Source organism: Pyxicephalus adspersus, chromosome 1 (genome assembly GCF_032062135.1).
Source record: "Pyxicephalus adspersus chromosome 1, UCB_Pads_2.0, whole genome shotgun sequence".
Lineage (NCBI taxonomy): Eukaryota > Metazoa > Chordata > Amphibia > Anura > Pyxicephalidae > Pyxicephalus > Pyxicephalus adspersus.
This window is the reverse complement of record NC_092858.1, coordinates 157,730,938-157,745,898: the sequence shown is the minus strand read 5'-3', so window position 1 is coordinate 157,745,898 and position 14,961 is coordinate 157,730,938. Positions and strand designations below refer to the sequence as shown.

The window sequence follows — 14,961 nt, the reverse complement described above, 5'->3', positions numbered from 1 at the left end:
GGACAATTAAAGAGCCTGAATCTCTCTAATGGGATAAGGACAGCAAGGAAAAAACTGACATTGTTTCTTGACTTCACCACTCCATATAAAACTTTAAAAAAGTGTTTGCCTTGAGTTAAACCCAACCTTGTTAAAAACAACAGCAATTAGCTACTAAATAGAAAAGGCTGTCACTTTATCCCAAACCTTGGTTTGCATGGGGCTTCCTGCCTACTATAATCCAATTGACAAACATAATGATCATGATTTACTCAGTAGAGTATTGTAGGGTATTGATAACCTTTTTAGTACCTTTTGGGCAAAAAACAAGGGTATAAAATCTATTTTTCTTTAAATTTGACTATTGGGGCAAATTATAGAGGGATTTAGCGTTGGAAGTGTACACACACCTCGCATTACACAGCAGGGTCTGTTTTTAGATGGTAGCCTCAAACTACGCATACGTAGGGCAATAACTGGCCAAAATAGGTTGTCATAGATAATTACCAGTAGGCATATATAAATATATATAAAGAAGCTAATATTTACCCCCTCTGATCTTCATCTAATCATATCAGATGTGTTTAAAAATATGTTTGTAAGGATCTGTGCACATACAATAGAACTATCGTGAGGCTGATGTGGATATTGAACATTTGTAAGTTTTATGGTGATATAAGTGTATGGCCAAACACACATACACATTAAATTTTCTACTAATTTGAGATAGGTCTGCTGCCTGAATGAATATGTCAGGCTTTAACTATAGAGCTAACATTACAACTTTATATAGAACAATTCTCTTGCTGCATTCATATTAAGGTTTCATTTTCTGTTTATTTTTGGCTTTTGGAAGATTTGCAGTAATTTTCTTTATTTTATGCAATTTTTTCAAGGCTGCTTGTAAAGCCAACTGAAAGATCCCTCTGGCAGACAAACCAAAACAGTTTGGTCAAAAGATTAATGAAAACAAGCTTTTGTGTTTATAACAACCTTCTTTCTATACCTTAAGAAAGATACCAACCTTCCATTGAGACTGATAATGATAATGGTCTTTGAAAATGAAGAATTTAACTAAACCACTCTAAGGTCCCCTGCTGGGCTCAGGCAAGCTGAAATTAATTCAAGGCGACAGATAAAAATTTTAACCAGCCCGAGTGGAGATGACGGATGTGACAGCTCTCAGTTAAACTGTCTTTTAGTGGAAAATGTATGTGTATTAGTCAAGTGATGTGACATAACTGGTCTGGGCAAAAGATAGAATGAACCAGTACCAATTTGCATCAAGAACAAAAGAATATTATCTTCCAAGAATCGTTAAAAAGGGGGAACAAAATTAGCAAGAGTTTAAAAAAACCCAAGAGCAAAAAGCATATCATTCACAAAATAAAAGAAAAAAGCTGAAAAAATGATATATATATATATATATATATATATATATATATATATTTATTTATATTTAAAATATAAAACATTAAAACATGTTAGTAAAAAACGAAACTTTACTGTCATTAGATTTTTACCATCATTTGATTTTTTTAACTGTTTTGTAAAATATAAGCCACATGGCAGACTATTGAGATGTGATGGACATCATAATATTTGCATGGGGTTTCTCACATAATACAACACAACATGCATGATGAGGATGCTTCTCGCTCTTTGTTTGTAAAGCAATTGCAGCTGTAAAGGTTAGTTGATCTATTTTAAATGTATTCTTCAGCTGAATTGACTTGACTTGACCCGTCTCGATTTAAAGTAGATTTAGGGAAGGATCAGTCAAGCCTGCAGTTTATTGCAAAATGGTGTGGCAGAGACATTACAAAATGTGTGATTATTGAGGCCCGGATATTGCTTAGAAGTCGGGACTTCGGAAATCTTACACAGTAAGTGAGTTTACCATGAAGCAGTCATTTTTAATATGCCTTAGGAACAGATGCTACCAAGTCGCAGTTGCTCCCAGCTAGAGCTGCTGAAGTAATTGAGTTTCAGTATTATTCTGCTTATTTTTACCCTTTATAATCAAATTGTATTATCATAATTCTGTTATTTCAATGCATCTCTCACTGTGCACCTCAATAACGTTCAAGGCCACATCTGGATTGCTTTATCAGGTTTTCAATAGGAAACACAATGAATGAGTGATTAGTGTATTCAAGATACAAATTGGATCACAATGAACACCATCACTTGTGTGCTTTTGTTTGCACTACAGACAGCAGACCTAAGGCAGGGAGCTGAAATAGCTATTTTTAGTCTAATGAGACAAGAAGAAACACAAGATTTTCTGTGTAGGTATAGACTTATAGTACCTATAAACAACACTAGAAATTAAAAAGGTGAATCAAAAGTGGGTTATGACTGTAGCGGGTCATGGAGGGGTTAACAATAGATTGGTAATGAACACCTCTGAATGTGCTTGTCATTGCATGCAGAGATTTACTAAAAATCTCAGTGACAGATTGCCACTCATTGCCACATGGATGGAAGCTATTGTGCCATATCAGTTTATTGGTTCTGTGTGTCACTTGTTGGCCTTGGCTCCCCATGGATATTAAAGAATTGGCAACTGTGATCTGCAAATTTGACAGATGATCAGTGTATGGAATACCCACAACAGTGGAGGAGCCACAATGAAAGGCTATTGTGTGAGTAGGATTTTATTGAACCTCAAAGTCTTTTTTTTTATACTGTCGGAGCGAAACCATTTGTAAATTCTTATAAAGAGAAGCATGTGTGGATGGTGGATTGCATAGGTGACTACAATAGCTGCCTGTCCTTGAAGTGATTGTTCAGTGCTATAATCTTCACCGTGGTAGTACTGTAGGTGCAAAGTTAAGTATCATTCCTTTTTCATATGGAAACCCTTGCATGGTGGAAAACAATTTTGTCTGCAAGGTCAGGAGTGGTTGAACTACATCCAACTTAAACACTTTAACATATGATATTCTGGAGATGTGTTTTTCTAATATTGGTAGGATATGAAAAATTGAGTTTGTGGGAGGGCAAAAAAAAACTTGTTTGTTAAATGATTAGTTTTTGTGGTTAGCTAGGTATTTGGCCTTATATTGGATGCTAATACTGGGGAAAAAATAACAAATGTCGTATACATAAGCTGTATCCCACATTTTTAGCACAACTTGGAACTTGATATGGTCAAGTACATTGGTAATTGGAATCTGCTTGGTTACCAGAATAGGTTATGGTGTCCTACACATGTCATCAACATGATAGGTCGTAAGACTTTATCAGAATTTTGGAGCTGAACGGATAACCAAATGGCCTTTCAGTTGGACCCCAGTTAGTAGTAGACACAAAGGACATAGCTAACATGTATGACATTTTTATTTTTTGTCCCAGTATTAGTTTTGTGCAACAGACCACCTTGATCTGAATATTATTGGTAACCAGGTCTTCTGAAAACCAGCAATGTGGTTCTAATACCAGTCTATAGAAAAGATTATCTGCATGAAGCTGTAAAGCTACGTACACACGTCCAATGGTTCTCGCCTGATACTCGGTTTAGGGCTGATATCGGAGGAGAATCTGGCATGTGTACAGCCCCTGTTGTCCACGGTCTGAACGACCGTCCTGGCAGATCCACGGACGATGGACCATGAACGACCCTAATGCAAAGAAAAGGGGAAAGCGTGCAGCAGGGTGCCGCTCCATCATTCTTCCCCTCCCCTCTCCTTAGAGCAGAACGGTGCTGTATGTACATGTTCATTCATCCTGCAGTCCTTTGTCGTTGGAAAGGATCCTGAAAGATTCTATCCAACGACAATAAGTGCACATGTGTATGCAGCTTTATTCTCTTGAAGAGATAAAGAGGATGCAAAAACTGGTTGGCCATTGTCTGTAGTCAATTTCAATTAAAGGATACCTTTCTTCTCAGCAAATATAACATACATTTAGGGTGCCATTGGCTAAATTCTGGTACTTATTGGACTGCAAAGTCATATTAGACACACCGGGCCTAATTTATTAAAGCTGTCCAATATTGGAAACCATAGACTATCATGGGAGAAGCTGGCTGATCCAGCAAACCTGGCATAGATTTTTAAAAAAATGAATTGCTATTATTTGGAAACTGTTTTTATTCCTGGTGTACTTCCATGATAGTCTATCATCTCCAGTCTTGGAGAGCTTTAATAAACTAGGCCCAATGTGTTCAAGTGTTTTTTCAAGAAGAGTAATCAGCCCTCCTAGCCCTTATGTTATGGGGAGAAGATAGTAGCTGAACTTGAATAGTTTAACAAGAAAAAACTGGGGCTGACAACATTGTTCACAAAATATTGTGTGTTGTGAGCCCACAACAGGATTTAGTAGCTGCGTGGATTTCTGCTAGAGCAATAGTTTTTTCTGCAGGGTCCATGAATAGATACAATGTAGCATGTATTGCAGAAATAAACTGCTTATGTGTTTTTGCCCTGACATACTTATTAAGTTTGGTTTTTGAGTTTGAGAGAGTTTGAGATTTGAAAATTTGAAAAAACTTTGGCTGTCAAAGCTCCACAGCTTCTAATTGACAGAATAGTTGGTCTGAAAAGAGGAAAGTTATTCAGTTACCAGAGATAAGCTTAGTTTATTTCTGTGAGGGCAAGCACAACATTTCTCATGTGATGCCTTTGAAGTTTTCTGATAACACTGTCTTTGATATTGCAGACTCATCCGATCCAGTTAAATTTGATTCACTTAATGTGCATGTCCTGTTTTACTTACATCTCTCAAAAAGTATGCAGTATGTCATTCTTGTGAAACACAATTATTCTATATACCTTGAAGCTATACCACATGTCTACATCCTTAGCCACCCATGGTGTTCTCCAATCTTACTTTTTAAATAAAAAGCACACTTAATTGTTAGGGGAACTTACCGTCCTTTGGAAAGCTTGAGATTTTGCTTTGACAGAAAAACGCAAATGATGGATAGTCTGAATAGACCTAGACCAGGGAATTTCAGACCCAGAATTACATATTGTCATATAATATCAGAATTTAAGAGCAAAAGTTATTGCATATGGCCTGGTACACCAGAGCAAATGTTGAATTTTGCATTCAACTGAATGATCTAAATGCAAATCCAATTGGCAATCAATTTATTGGAAATCCCATTCTAGCCACAACCGACCAGAACTGAAAATAATTGGTCTCTGATGATTAGTCAGCTGCCGAATTGACCTTTTATCTTATCAGATATTGGATCAGAAGGGAAAATCAGCTTTTGTGCACTATCCCTTAAGCTGCGTACACACGGCAAATTTTTCTCGCCCGATAATCGGTATCGGCCAATTATCGGGCGAAAATCTGCCGTGTGTACAGTCGGTCGTCGTCCATCGTCCGACGACCGTCCTGGCGGATCCATGGACGATGGACGACGACCGATCCTAATGAAAGGGAAGGGGAGAGCGCGCAGCAGGGTGCCGCTCCGTCGCTCTCCCCCTCCCCTCTCCATAGAGCATGAACGGTGCTGTATGTACAGCATCGTTCATGCATCGTGCAGTCTTTTCTCGTTGGAAAGGATCGTGAAAGATCCTTTCCAACGAGAAAAATTGCAGGTGTGTACGCAGCTTTAGGCATAACATGGGCTTGCAGAGTGAAGAGCAGAACCCCTCCGATGTTTTCAACTCCTCACATGGCCAATGGTTAGGTTACACTTGTTATTTTCATGTATACATCATGTGTGCTGCCTATAAAAACAATCTTGGTTTAAGCTGCCTTGACATATGATTGAAATATGATTTAACCTCTCAATTTTAGAGACCACTTTCCTATTAGCAACCAGTACTTCATGCTGTTAATGAGACAAACGTACATTTTCTTTTGTAGGTCTAAAAGTATTTTTTATTGGTTGTTTTAAATTATTGAGCTCTGCACAATCCTCAAGATTTACATAAAGCTTAAAAGTTGCATGAAATAGACATTCTTTTCTTCTTAGTGTAACAGTCAAAGATGTTTCTTGAAATACTACTTCTATATACTTATTAAGTACAATGGTTGAAGATCAATGGTAAGTTGCTAAAGTCCAGTAATCAATGGTTTTCCTATTTTTAAGCTTTAATAAACTATAAACTGATTGGTTACTTATAAATTCTGCTTTTTGTATTTGACAACTTTATTTCCCTTTGGAATATGTGCAGTGGGTGGGAGTAATTACAAAAGCAGTCATTGTTCATTTCACCTTGATGTTGTCTGGAACTCTTAATAATTTGATAAGTCATAAAGATTGGAACAGTGATTCAGGACTGTGCCCCATGAAATGTAAGGTAAAAAATCCACAATAAGTCTTTTGCCCCTTGTACATTTATATCCATTAATACTGGTTCCGCTGACAAGATGGCTGCAGCATTGTTCCTTGAGATAAGCCCACTAATATCTGTTTCTCTAGCACATTGATTTATTTTTGACATGGAAATACATTTTATTGTTACTGCCGATTTATCCGCACTACATCAGCTTGATAGAGCTCTTTCATTGGCACAAAAAGCAGTTGTAAGAATAAACGTATCAATGGATGCAGTTGTCATATCATTACAGTCAAATTTTAGATGGATTTTTCGTTATGTTTAGATGAATGTCCTGCATTTCCTATATCAATATCATTTGGAGGAAGAATGGCTAGTTGTAAGGTTGTAATTTGCCAAATCAATCAACATAAATTACACATGATCTCTGATGAAAGCCATTATGTAAAAAGGTTAAATATAATCTTAGGTTAATTTATACTAATGTCATTACATTTGCATGAAAATCGTATTACAATTACACATCATGTGATTCTAAGACATGTTATTTTTTTCATTTACCCTCCTGCAGACCTTCATTGGTGAACACAGCATCTTTCTAAAGACAGCTGCAAACAATGTTGTGTCAATATTATAGTTCTGATTTTCGAGGAAGAGACATTTTCTACTAATTGACAGTCTGACATGAATTCTTATTTACGTGTATAGAAACCCTAACAATGAACGCTCTTGCTTGGTCCATTTGGTAAGTGGGCGTTGTCCCTTTAGGACAGGTGGAGTGTGGGGGAATAATGAAGTCGGGGGGGGGGGTGGGTGCAGTAAAAAAAAAGGCATGGAGGGTGGAAATGCGAAATGCGGTGGACAAAGCGAAGGGTTGGAATAGGAGAGAGAAGAAAACCAGATTTAACATCCTTTGGATATTACATAGAAGCAGTTGCAGATATTCTGTGGTCTGGGTAAATTATACTCATTAAAACTGTTTGGGTGAAGCTCTCTGATTTGCTTTTTAAGGATCCCATGAGTCTTCATTCACATGTCATTGATCTATTACAGTCCAGGATTGCAAATTTCTGCCTTCACAAGATAAACTTTAAATTCTGCTGGATTAAATTTGAATCATATAATAAAATATGGTATAGGAGAGGATACTCCTAATCACTGTAAAAGTGACCTTTGCAGTAGGTTTATATTGCATTATTAAGCGGTTAGTTAACTGGCAGCTGTTGAGTCTAACCATTTATCGTTCATTGTGAGCTAACAGACTGTCAGAAACAATTATTGACTGATGTTAAGTAATGGTGGTTTGTGTGGACTTTTAATGTAAACTGATACAGTCATTTATAGTAAGTCTATATCAACCTCCTGAATTGTGCCATGTTTTCACCTTGTATGAGCCTCTTTCTAAATTCGACATCCATATATGTGGCTGTGGATAATACAGGAATTCTGTTCTTGATGGACACACATGAATAGTTTTCCTTATTATGTAAAATATTGTTCTTTAATATTAGATCAAGTTTTTTTTGGTCTCCATATTATTTTTTTGGAAAGTTTTTTTGTATTATACGCATTATATATATGCATTTATAAGCATTTACATTTACCTATACTAACATACATTCATAATAAGCATTTTAAAATAACCTAAACAGAAATCCAGTTTTATTTACAAGAAATACAATCCTATTGGGAAACATAACTGGAACATATATAAAGCCATTGACTAAAGAGCCGTTTCTAATTCCTACCTAGCAACCAATCAACTTTTCTATTTCCTGCTGCTACAGCAAGTGGTTGATGACTAAGAAGAAAAGTCAAATTTGTTGTAAATTAGATTATTGCGTTTGTCTGTTGAATCATTCACATAAGTATTCTTCTATTCCTTGTTATAACTTGTGAAGGAAAGTAGATATAATACATTTTTACATCAGTTTATGTGATTTTGTTCCTAAGTGTATGTGCTTTTAGAATGCATTACCAAGTTTTAGAATCATGCATTTACATGCATTTAAATGTTTACATCTGTTAATATGCATTTCGCACAATGCAGTCATACCAAAATGCATGCACTGGCTTTATATTTTTACATCCTAGACTGATAAAATGCAGACCAGGAGAACGTTCTATGTGGATTGTAGGTAAATGAGCTGATTGGAGAAAATGTTTTAATCAGACGAGCTACACCATTTCTCACCCTACCTGACAAGCAAGGACAGATTTCAATCACTGGTTTCTGTCCTTGGCACAAATCAGAAGCCCTCTGCTAAGACTACCTCTTTTGTAGAGAATATTTTTTGTGTACGGGCCCAATCTAGATACAATGTTGTGTATATGTGCAAAAATCTTACCTGTATTGCTGCTGATATTGAGATAAGTAATAGGGGACTAGGCAAATGGTATGAGGGCTCAGGTGTATTTAGCTTGCATATGTTTACAGACACTTTTGAGTTATATTTCAGTACCTTTACATGTTTTTTTACCTCATTAGGACCTTCAGTTTACCCACCTCCTTCTAAGCTGCATCAAAGTGTTTCAAGCTCCTGAAAAATTCTCTGTATTTGTATTTCTCTGTAATTCTTTGTAAACTGGGTATTAAGGCTTTAAAGTAAACATAGCAGGGACCGTTGATCCAGGGAACATCCGAATGCCTCATGGAATCAGGAAGGAATTTTTTCCCCTGTTCTAGCAAATAGTTTTTTTTTTTGCCTTCATCTGGACCAACTATGTCCATAGGGTTTTTTTTTGGGCCAACTGGGATAGGTTTCTTTTCCTAGTGGTTGAACTTGATGGGCTTTTTTAACCTGGCCTACTATGTAAAGAGAAAAGTAGGTATGAAGCAAACAAAAGCCTGTATACATAGGCCTGTACATAGGCCTGTAGATTCAGGTCTACTGTACCCAAAGGTAAAACCAGCTTCAAACCATAGCTCCAAAATTTCCTTCATTTGCAGGGACTGTGTCTCTGTTGGCACCAAATTGCTCCATTCTTTTGTTTTCTTTTGTTACTGTAATGTGTTTTTTATTCGGGATGTCTAGACTTACAAACTATTTAATTACTAACCTATCAAAACCTTTTATCCAGCCCCTATGATATTGTTTGTGATATATTTAAAAGCTTTATAACATAAATCTACTGGTGAAAGCAATACAATCATTTTTTGGGGTGTTATACTCAGAGATCTACAAAGCTGGGAGTGTAAATGGTATGAATTAATAATGAACAAGCCCAGGTTGCTCTGTCTCTTTATTCTTTCCTATAGTTTGCTCCATAGGTCTGCATGAATACAGTTATTAATTTTCTACAAGTCATTATGCAAAATTTGATGTTACAATCTGCTCTCTGGCTTACTGAAAGCTTATCAACCTATAACACAAAGGAAAAATATGCAATTACACCGAACTTGTGGCCAATAGACAAATAATTGTTTTCATTTTCTAACTGAAAATTAAACTTTACTTTTAACTGACTTGGTACCTTCACAGCGTCATTCTCTGCAAGTGTCTGAATGATACATCTGTAGGTTTTTGTAATAATTCACTGTCATCGATGAAATAATATAGTTGGAAATCTCGATCCCCGTGCATTGTAATTGCAGCGCCTAATGAAATGTCTTCAATAATATATTTTAACAATCTGCACTCTGTCACAAAAATTGTGCAACCTGCTCTATTTTTTATAACTAATTTAATATCCGCACTTGGTAATGTAAGTCAGAAGAGCATGCGGTGGGCTTTAAATGCTGATCTGTGTGTTCTCTCTTCACAACACTAATTTCTGCTAGCAGGTTACGTGCTATGCTGGAGACTGTGAATATGTAAAAATGACATTAAAGCATCTTTTATGACTGAATGGTTACATGGCTCCACAAATAGGTAAGGAGAGAGACTCTGGTGGTTTGGATGAGGCTGGTAATTACATGTCTTCTCCTAGAGGCTTCATGGCATGTGCCTCTCATAGAGACTTGGTGAATGAAGCGTGACTGCCTGGGGCACATTAGTCCCAAAGGTTGAGACTTGTTTGTTTAGGTTTTTGCAGGAAAACACATTACCACTATTACAGTTATGGGCCTCCAAAATGGGTTTTTCTATCAACTATACATCATGTAGTTACTTTGCATTGAGTTTGGCATAATTTTGAGATGCTTCATTGGACAGAGCATATTCTATGTATTCCATTACTTTTCGTGTATGAAAGCAAAATTGCTTTGTAAGCCTGGAGATGTAGTTCATTAACACAAACTCATTTTTCTGTTTATAAAGATTTTTTTTTAGTGTGCACCCATTTACTATTTTAGTGCATTAACCCATTATAAAGATGATTATTGCTTTCTTTTAACGCAGACCTTGCAGTTCACGAAAAGGTTCAGTTATTTAAAAAGGCATCCCTCCCCCTGTAATACTGCTGTATAATTAGAGAGCAAAAAAAGTTGGAATAAAAACTTACCCATCTTCCGCATTGCAATAAGTGACATCACTAATATTCTGACCAGGTTCCTAGAGAACAATGAGTACCTCAGTACTCACAGCATAGGAAATTGGGATCCACATCCTTATAAAGTTCTATAAACTCTTTATAATCTTATTTTTTTCCACATCTACATTTTGCACTCTATTATACAATAAATTATAAATGGTAAAGACCACTAACCATGCAGGGTTCTTTCCTGGAAGACTTCAGACCTGAACAAATTTTAGTTAAAAATTTAGAGGTATCTTCCCTTAATTTTTTTGTCTGAACTACTTGATAAAGTTTATACATTTTCATTGGCTTTTGACAGCCAACATGCTAAACCAGTGGTTCCTAACCTTCTCAAACCATTACTCTCCATAACTGACATTACTGTCGTGTTATACATTACAAATAAAGTTCACATCATCATCATGTACTTGTAATTATTGCATGAGGCTGCCACTTTGGGGTATAGAGAGGGCTAGGTAAGCATCTGGGTGGAATCAAGGTTAGGTTAAGGTGAAAGAGATTGTAAAGTATAACTTGTTTTTAAAACTCTTCCCTTTGTGCAAGATAGTTTTTAGGAGCCCGTTAAAATGTAAATATTCTTTCCTTTTTTCTAATTTACATAAGGCATTTTTTTAGTATGAATTGAGGTTATATTGCTTGGTCTGTTTAGATGCAAATAGTACATAGTAAAGTTCTTTAAGGTAAAGCTAAGTGGTCTCTCCATTAGGATTCTGTGTTCTTTTGCTTTCTAGCCTCAAGCTGACACTTATAGACATTGCTGAGTAATCTTTTCTGAAAGTTTTATTTTTTTATCTGTCTTAGTAAAATCAAGAAAGCTTTGAGTCAAAGCATACAGCCCCCTGTGAGGTTTGTGGATTAAAGCAATACACACACTGATAAGCTATATTGGGAAATACCTACAGTCGATAAATTGATTCTTTGAGACACATGTCCAGTTTGATTATTCAGGCAGTTAATTTAAAACAAATCTGGCATGCGTGCTCCTTAGAATAGAGCAAGGGCTGTATTTTTCCATGCTGCGGGTAGATTCACTTATTCCGCCCATCCTGCTATCTAGTGACCCATGTTTAACATGTACAAACCCTCTTCCCATCACTACAAACTGATGAACCGCAATGGCATATGAAGTATCTACTGTACATTGTAGAAGCTGGTGTGTGTCCTGGGTAGAAACAACAGGGTGTTGGTTTTCTAGCAGTTCTCTTTTCTAAATAATTTGGGATAGTATTCAATGTTAAAAAGGCATAGAATGTTGGTCACTTTATTGGTACCCAAAGTTTTATGTATAAACAGTAAAACAACTGCAATTAGCTATATCATTACCTGAATAAATTAAGACATTCAAAACATACTAATAAAGGCTTTCTTTCTTAAAAGGATCATTCCACAAGAAATAATTATTCGATGTATGTGAAACTTAGTAGGCTATGTAGGCACCCAACTTTTTTTTACATATCTTGGCAGGATCTCATTGTTACAATTCCTGTCTTTGCCCCAAAAATAAAAAAAAAAACAATAATGAGGAGCTATTGCAGATATTGCTTCAATAGAGTATTAGGTAGATAATATATATCTATGGGCAGCATGATTGGCTCAGTGGTTAGCATTCTGGCCTGTGCATTGCTAGGTCCCAGGTTTGAAACTCACCCAGGACACCATCTGCAAGGAAATTGTATGTTCCCCCTGTGTTTGCTTCCTTATTCACATCTATCCTAAACATTCTAAAACCTCCCAAAGCAGATATTCCTATATTTTATTTATTCCTATGTAATCCTCATTAATATTTGCCTTACTGTGCTGCAGAAGGTCACCTAAAGGCACTTGTTTGTTTGTTTTTGGTACCTATACAGCCATCTGGGTTTTTCCTAATCCAACGTTAAATCTTTACAGTACTATTAAGCAAGAAACATCTTAAAAAGAAGCAAAGCTTTGGCAATGATAAAAATGAATTTATCATGCCATGCATGTGAAACATCTTCAGATGTTCGTTTTTGTTCTTTTCTAAGAATACTTTAAAGTTGCCTTTGATAGTTTTGTACATGTGGTACCCAGATACATGTGTTACAATGCCTCCGGAAATGTAGCAGATGCTGTATCTGAGGCATACTTCCACAATTCAAGCTCTTACATTCCTTTCTCAACACCATATTTTAATGGTCCTTGTCGGTCGTTTCAGCAATGTTATTCAACAGACACTCTTAGGTGAAAAAAAAAGTGTCTTTAAGTGAATGCCCCATTAAAAATCAAACATTTATGCATATTAGATGCATGCAGCACTTTCTAAAGGGTCCCCACAGGTCACAATATATCATAAATTAGCGAGTCCAGGACAAGTTTCCTCAGAATCATTGAAGCTCTAACCTACGGACGAAGTGCAAGTACAAGAACCAATATTGTCTCATAATGCCTGCAGCCATTAATTTAAAAATGCCATACATTACAAAAATCCATAATCAATTAAAAGAGGCCAGTAACCCGGGAGAAATTTTCATCTTAATTCACTCCACGTTCATTTTTATTGAAGTTTTTTTTAATTCTTGCAAATTATAACCCTAAAATATCAAAGGTTTCACCTTTTTTTGAAGCGAGATTCACTTATAACATGAATAATAAACTGTGTTTTGTTCCGGGAAAATTAACACCATTTTGTTATGGTTTAGTGGACAAAGTAAAGTCTTTTTTTTCTGCAATGGGTGAAGCCAAAGATGATATGTTCTGTTTAATGTTTGATTCTGACACTGGTAATAAAAATGTCCTTTGAACATGTTTTGATATACTTACTTGACAACAGAAACTCTTTCTGTTTGTACATGTGACCTAGAGTTAAAAACAGACCTAGAAGCTTAATATAACAATACTAATGGTAGGAAACCACCAATGGTTGGTTACATATTTCTAATAATTCTGATGTCGTTCACAGTAAAAATTGCTATCAATTAAATACCGAACTTCCTATTTAAGAGGAATGTACCTGAATTTTTCTAACTTTTTTTCAGTATGCTCTTGGTGTATTGGAAGAAACCCATGCAAACCGAGCAAGAGCATTCAATATAGATACATAAGCCTGGCAACCCAGTGCCAGCCATTAACTACTTTATAGTATAATAGAAAGTAATTGTATTACCCTAATATATCATATTGTAGTATAAAGTTGGCTATAGGCTTTGAAATCTTATCATCTGAGAAGCTGCAGATCTAGCAACAACCGTGTAGTGAGAGCTTTCCTGATTAGTTTCCTGATTAGAAGTCAACAACATTAAGTAAATTATAGTCCATGCTTTATGTTAATATCTGCTACTAAAATGTATATTCTACAATCCCAAAGCATGCTAAAACAAATGAGATATCTGAAAGTTAACAGATCACACCTTGTAGATATTGAGGTGTGGTGCCCCAAAAAAATTGTACTGTCAGAGGCCTATGTACATTTTTTGTTACCTTCATTTCTGCTTTGTTCCTTTCCTCCAGGTTTAAAAAAATTTTTCCTTAAGGTTCACTTCCCACAAATGGTGTGCTGTGAGCCAAACAACCTAATAGAAATTCATTTCCCAACTCCAGCTGTCACCATCTACTTTGACTGACAGGTATATTAAAAGCAAAAGGCAGGGAATACCTTTTCTCCCTCTCCCATCACTGTGCCACTCACAATTTCTATCACTGTTTTTAGAAAGGAGATTTAGATTACATTGAAATTTCAGTAATGTTGCCAATGACAAGGGCTAGAGAGGCCAGTAGAGCAATGATATGGAATAGGTAAAAGATTTTCCTTTATCTGATGGTGTACCACCAACAAAATACTTGCATACCTCCCTAGTATCTTTACTTCGAACCACAAGTAGTAAGATTACTATTGTCACTATTGTGAGCTTTAGTGATTTGTCTTCAATAAGTTTCAGGATTGCATTGGGCAGTGTGGGTTGATGTATCCCAGACCTATAGCCATAACTAGGAAATGACCAGACATAGCTGCATCTTAAAGTATTGGTTAATGCCAAAATAATGTTGATTATCTTGCCCTCTGAGATACTATATTCAGTGTACTTGCTTCATTATGAAATATTATTTTCCAGAGTCATCTTCCAAAGACTATTGTGTGTTACTTGAGACATGTCTAGAATTGTCCTTTGTAGGAACTCATGGTAGAAGTAGTCCTTAGGTAGTAGCAAAAAAGCAATACAATACTTAAAAAGTCAAGGCTTTTATAAGGTAATGCTTTCATAGTATAATGCTTTTGGTAGTCACTTTGGGAAGCAATGCT

At 36.0% G+C, this 14,961-nt stretch overlaps 1 protein-coding gene across 1 annotated transcript in view; it reads left to right on the top strand.

Moving 5' to 3' along the window:
* Positions 1-14,961, top strand: part of ROBO2 (roundabout guidance receptor 2) — a 624,073-nt gene that overhangs the window by 372,922 nt on the left and 236,190 nt on the right. The gene's annotated exons all lie outside the window — the stretch shown is intronic.